Below are 6756 nucleotides of genomic sequence, written 5' to 3'. Positions count from 1 at the left end.
GGAGCAGCTTTCCTCTGACATGGACGCTTCTACGCCCTCACTCACTTGCCCTCCCTGAGCTGCAGTTTTCTTTCTCTGTAATTAACATAAAAACAATCACCTCTATTTTGTTACCCACACCACCCCCAGTTGCCATGGAGTTGACTCTGACTCATGGTGACCTTGTGTGTGGCAGAGTAGAACTGTACTCGATAGGGTTTTCAATGCCTCTTTTTGGAAGTAAATGGGTGGTTTTTACTTTCTACTTATCTGTAACTCCTAATTGTTCTGCAGTATGTATGTATTAAGGAGCCCTGGTGGCACAAAGGTTAAGCACTTGGCTGCTAGCCAAAACGTCGGGGGTTCAAATTCTCCAGCCACTCTGCAGGAGAAAAGACCTGGCAATCTGCTTTTGTAAAGATTACAGGCTAGGAAACCCTATAGGGCAGTTCTACTCTGTCCTATTAGGTTATTATGAGTCAGAATTGACTCGACAGCAACAACAACATGTGTGTATTACTTGTGTAACTTATTTTTTTTAAGGGTAAAGAGTAAAGGCATCCTGGTTACACAGTGGTTAAAGCACTCAGCTGCTAACCAAAAGGTCAGCGATTTGAACCTACCAGCTGGTCTGCAGGAGAAAGATGTGGCGATCTGCTCCTGTAAAGATTACAGCCTTGGGACCCTGTGGACCAGCTCTCCTCTGTCCTACAGGGCTGCTATGAGTCGGAATCAGCTCAAAGGTACTGGGTTTGGTTTAAGTCCTATCTGTGTAAGATGTTCCGTGTATTAATCTACTACCTGACTGTAAGTTAGAATTCTTTCAACGTATTACTGAAATAATGAACTCCACTAGCTTTTTCCTAGATCCTAGTATATGTAACATATAAGAGAGTGTGTTTTCTACTACTTACTAGATCACCAGTTGCTGTCTAGTCACCTCCAACTTATCGTGACCCCGTGTGTGTCAGAGCAGAACTGTGCTCCACAGCATTTTCAAAGGCTGAGTTTTCAGAAGTAGATCACCAGGCTTGTCTTCCAAGGTGCCTCTGGGTGGATTTGAACCTCCAACCTTTTGGTTAGCAGCAGAGCACATTAATTGTTTGCACCACCCAGGGATAGCAAGATGGAAATAATGATAGTATCTACCTCCTAGGATCTTTATAAGGATTCAGTGAAGTAGCACGCATGCAGCACTGTTACGTGGTGGCACTCAGGAAATGTTAGCTGTTATTACTGGCTCCTTTCTCTCTCTTTGGCTCTCTCTCTCTGTGTCTCACTCATACACACTCCAGGCACCATGTGATGCTGATATAGACCAGAGTTCCTCATACTTTAATACCCATAAGAATGATTGGGAACCTTGCTAAAATGCAGATTCTGATTCAGAAGGTCTGGGCTGGAGCCTGAGATTCAGCATGTCTAACAAGCTTCAGGTGATGTCAGGCTGTTGGTCCATAGACCACAGTTTGAGAAGTGAGGATGAGCTAACATCCTTTTAGGATGTCCAGGAATAAAATGCCCTGAAATATGTGTAGATATAACCTGTCATATGGATTCCTGTCACTCTTGGGCAGTCTTACATCGTCCTGTTCATCAGTAACCTTTCGTAAACACTTACTTCCATGTGTATGACTCTGTGCTGGATCCTGGGAAATCAAAGTATTTGTTCTAAGACAGGGTTCCTGCTCTTAAGGTATTATATTCAACACCTAAAATAAAATATAGGCAGCCACATGAAGGGGGCTTTGCTGGGTGCTAAATTAGGGCTGCAGACAATGTGAGCAAGACTCCAGGATATATTTTAAATTCTATAAAGAACAAAAGTCCAAATCCTTACTTCAAAATGTTGAGGATTAACACATGCTCCAGATGCAGGATTGCATTAATAAGTCTTAACTTTTAATGTAAGAGTCATGTACATATGTATAAATATATACTCCCATGGGCTATGAGATATTGCTATGTATTGTCAAGTTTTTGTTGCTGCAAGTTCACTCATTACTCAGTAGTGGAAGAGCCTGGGGTTGAGATATGGATGTCGTCTGGAGTATAAATACACAAACTCGCTGCTGCACCTCACCATTGTATCCATTGTTTAAGGAACATGTTTGTCTCATTTTCCTGCATTTTTTGTGGGGCTTTCAGCTCCTGCTTTATTCCATTTGAAGATTATTGTTTGCTATGGAAACAGTGATGTGAAATTGATGTGGGTGAGGCTTGGGGCAATGAATAAACACAAAATAGTTCATCCCACAGGGACTGCGTTATTATTAAGTTTAGGAGTGGCTCATCCCTCCCAAGCCCTGTGTTTTGGATGGAGTGGTCTGGTAGACTGTGGGGTGGCATGCTTGGGAGGAAGTGCCCATTTGGCGACACAACAGTGAAGCACTTGGTGTTAATCGAAAAGTTAGCCGTTTGAACCCACCCAGTGGCTCTGCAGGAGAAAGACTTGGCAATCTGCTTCTATAAAGATTACATCTAAGAAAACCCCTATGGGGCAGTTCTACTGTGTCACATGGGGTCACTATGAGTTGAAATCGACTCAATGACAGCTAACAAGCATCTTGTATAGACATATCAGCCCTGATGAAACAGGATTTGTCTGCCTGCAGGAACGATGGAGGATGGAGAGAGGTGACTTAAAGTGACATTAAGATAAATGGTCAAATGTTAGAAGAATTTCTTGAATTGTTACTGTCCTGAGGAACAAACACTCTTTTTGGAGGTAAAGAATTTCTATCAAGTGGGGACACTTTGGAGTGGGGACTCCTGGAAAATGGTATTCTCTGAAAGTCCTCAGAGTTGAGCAGAGCTGAGGTGGGCCGAGTCAGCCATGGGGCCAAGAGACAGGCTTTAGGTTTGGCTCATAGGATGTAAACGGGGCTGCCCAATAATAGCAGCTATTTTTTTAAATCGGGTGCTAATTATGTTCCAATGAGCCCTGGTGGCACAATGGTTAAGTGCTTGGCTGCTACTGAAAGGTTGGCAGTTCAAACCCACCCAACAGCTCCACGGGAGAAAGACCTGACAATCTGCTTCCATAGGAAACCCTATGGGGTAGTTTTACTCTGTCACATGAGGTTGCTATGAGTTGAAAATTGACAGGAACTAACAACAAAGATAACAACAATAATGTCTGCGACATTATCTCCTTTGATTCTCCCGATAAACAGCATTGTTACTTCCATCTTGTTGTTGTTGTTAGCTGCCATCGGGTCAGATCCCAACTCATGGTGACCCCATACACAATGGAACAAAATGCTGCCCAGTCCTGTGCCATCCCCATGATTGGCTGCAGATCAGACTGTTGTGATCCATAGGGTTTTCACTGGCTGATTTTCAGAAGTAGATCACCAGGCCTTTCTTCCTCGTCCATCTTTGGAAGCTCTGCTGAAACCTGTTCAACACCATAGCAGTACACAAGCCTCCACTGACAGATGGGTGGTGGCTGTGTATGAGGTGTTTGGCCCAGAATCGAACTCAGGTCTCCTGCATGGAAGGGGAGATATTCTACCACAGAACCACCAATGCCCTCTACTTCTATTTCACAGATGTGGAAACTGAGATTTAGAGAGGACAAGAACCTTGCCAAAAGTCATAACAGAGTGGAAGAGTGGGAATTTGAGCCCATTCTGACTCCAAAACTTACTTTCTTAACCACCAATCCGTGTCCTTAAACAAAGAAAAAGACTGAACCAGAACCTCACGGTCTGAATGCACTCACTAAAAGTGTTTATTATCACGAGACCCATGAAGCACAAATCGAGACCAGGTGAGCAGAGGGCCCACCTGATTAGGGCTGGGGAAAACAGGAGAGTGGCCAGGCTCCCTCTGCTGGTTTTCACTGGTGAAGGTGGTAGAATCCTATCTATGCAATACCGCTGCCTCCATTTCTGTGGCTCCTACCAGAGCTGCAAATCAAACCAGACCTGTTGCCGTTGATTCTGACTCAGAGAGACTCATAGCGACCCTATAGGATAGAGGAGTACTGCCCCATAGGGTTTCCAAGGAGCGGCCAATGGGTTTGAATTGCTGACCTTTTGGTTAGCAGCCCAGATCTTAATCACTGTGCCACTGGGGCTGCAGGCCTGTGGTAAGTGCAAGCTAAACCTCACAGAAACGTTAAGAGGCTGGACTTTTAAGCTTTGTAATGGATCGAATTGTGTCCTCCAAAAACATATATTGAAGTCCTGACCCCTGGTACCTGTGAATGTGAACTTGTTTGGGAATAGTGTCTCTGAAGATGTTATCAGTCAAGTTAACATGAGCTCAAACTGGAATAGAGTGGGTCCTGATCCAATCTCAGTGATATCCTTATAAAAGAGAAGACGCAGAAGAAAGACTCCATGTGAAGGTGTGTCTATAAAGCTAGGAATGCCTGGGGCTACCATAAGCTGGGAAAAACAAGAAAAGGTCTTCCTCCAGAAACTTCAGAAGGAACATGGCCAAGCCAAGACATTGATTTGGACTTCTAGCCTCCAGAACAGTGACACAGTAATTTCTGTTCTTGTAATCCGTTCAGTTTGTGGGATTTTTTTATGGCAGCCCTCAGAAACTAAGATAGCCCCATTAGATAAAGGAGACAAAGGTTACTGTGACTTTCAGGGAAGTACTCAAAGTCAGCTGGTAACTGGCTGAGTCCTTTGGCTACAAGGTGTCTACCCTTAGTCCTATGCATGGGCCAGAAACCTGTGACTGCAGGTGATGGTGAGAGCCACCTGAGAACCAGGACTGTGACCTAGGTCTGCACTCTGGCGCACCAGGATAGCTTAGAGAAGCCATTTTGGCTGTTGCTTTTGACTAGGCTAAGAGTGGACTAAGACCAGAATAACCCTCAGTCCGAGTTAAAAGCATTTAAGCACAGCATGCTCCAGTCTTCTCCATGGCCCCAGTCTCCCTCTCAGCACCCAGTACCTTTGTTCTGATCTGTGACCTCCCAGTGTTCTGGTCTGCCACCACATCACTCACCAGGCAATTGTTCCAGTATTCTTGAGTGTCTCCCTTGTGCTATACACAAGGCCTTTGGTAGGGGGTTGACTGATCATTTGACCTGAGACCCCAGCTTGAGGGCAAAGTTTGGCAAGGATGAGGCGTCATCACAAATGCTGATTTCGACCTTCAACTCTAAGTTCAAGAACTGGGGTTGATTAAGAGGGGTAAAACTTGGAATCATGTAAACCTTTCAGGAACCCCAAATCACACAGCGCCCTTGTTTTTTAACCCAGGTTAAGGGGCAACCCTAGTCACAGGTTGCCTGTTTGAGCTCCAATTTCTAGATTCTTTTTGGATTTATTTTCTTTCTGTAAGACACTCCCTCTCCCTGCTGTCCTCTGCCAACTCATTGCTTCTCCACCCCCAACCCAGGGCTGTGACATATGACTGTGTGGGTTGTATCCAGCACACCTGCAGGGACACCATTCACGTCAGGCCTATGTGAATCAGACCATTGGTTCCTCAACCTGGCTGCACATTGCAATCCCTTGGGGAACTTTAGAAATCATTGACACCTTGGTCTCTTCTCCAGAGAGTCTGATTTAATTGGTCTGAGGTACCAACTGGGCATGGGATTTTTTTAAGCTTCCCAGGTCATTATAATATGCAGCCATGTTTGAGAACCACTAAATTGTACTACTTAGCCTAATAATAATTAGACAGTGTGCTTAAACATACCAATGATTGTGAGGATGGCGCAGGACCAGGCAATGTTTCATACTGTTATACATAAGTCACTATGAGTCAGAGCCAACTCGATGGCAGCTAACAACAACGAGTTAGACTACATGCTGTGAAAGACACCCACAGGGGATGAGTGGCATACAACCTGCAGAGCCCTACAAATTGGCCCTGTGTGCCTGCATGCATGATCCCAGTGACCTGAAATTGCTAGTAGGAGGAATTACAGACTAAATATGTACTTCTCTGCTTTTTGTTCATACTTTCCCTTGGGTTGGGATTGGGGTTGAGGAGAATGTAGGGACTGAACCCAGAGCTGAAGGATCTGCTACACTTCCTGCATCCTGCTGAGGGCGAGGGAGAGGCAGGCCGGGGCCTAATCCTGCTGAAAATTGGGAAATTTTTTGAGCGCAGTTTGGGAGGCAGCCCAACTCTCGCGCTGTGCCCCGGGTGAGCACGCTGTTTTGATAGCCTGACTGAGAGAGTGATTTAGGCCCTCGGAAGAATCTGGCTGGTTTCCCTGAGTGCCTAGGTCATCTTCTGCTTGTAAATCAGCTACCTTTAGCAGCTGCATTTTACTTTCACAGGCCACAAGGGAACTGTTTAGTTTTTACTGAATTAGCAACTTAATTGCATCAAATATAGTTCTAATGCCCCAAAGAAGTTATGGCAGCTCCCAAAGGTGTCTGGCTTGTCCCTACCTCACTCCCCACTCCCCATCACCCCCTCCGACCCAGGAAGCAAGCTAAGCTGTGGAAAATTTGAGCTTACTAAATTATAGCCTCTAGAATGAACATACTTTATTTTGCATATGTTGATATCATCAAATTCTGCCATGTGAATTTAATGTCACTGTTTCCATAACAACAAATGCCCTCAAATGGGGAGATGAGGAAGACCAAAAATCCCACAAAAACCCAGTAAAATGAGACGAATATGTGATACAAACAAGTCCTCAGTGTCATGGTACAGTCAAAAGCTTGCCTATTTTACAACTTGGATGCTCTGTAACTCATTGATGGCCCTGCTGATGAGTGCAGCTGTCATTCTAAAATTCTAAGTAAAGCATCTTTGGCCAAAATATTGCTTCTGGCATGAGTA

This window comes from Loxodonta africana, chromosome 2 (assembly GCF_030014295.1).
Source record: "Loxodonta africana isolate mLoxAfr1 chromosome 2, mLoxAfr1.hap2, whole genome shotgun sequence".
Taxonomy (NCBI): domain Eukaryota; kingdom Metazoa; phylum Chordata; class Mammalia; order Proboscidea; family Elephantidae; genus Loxodonta; species Loxodonta africana.
Note: the sequence above shows the minus strand (reverse complement) of the source record.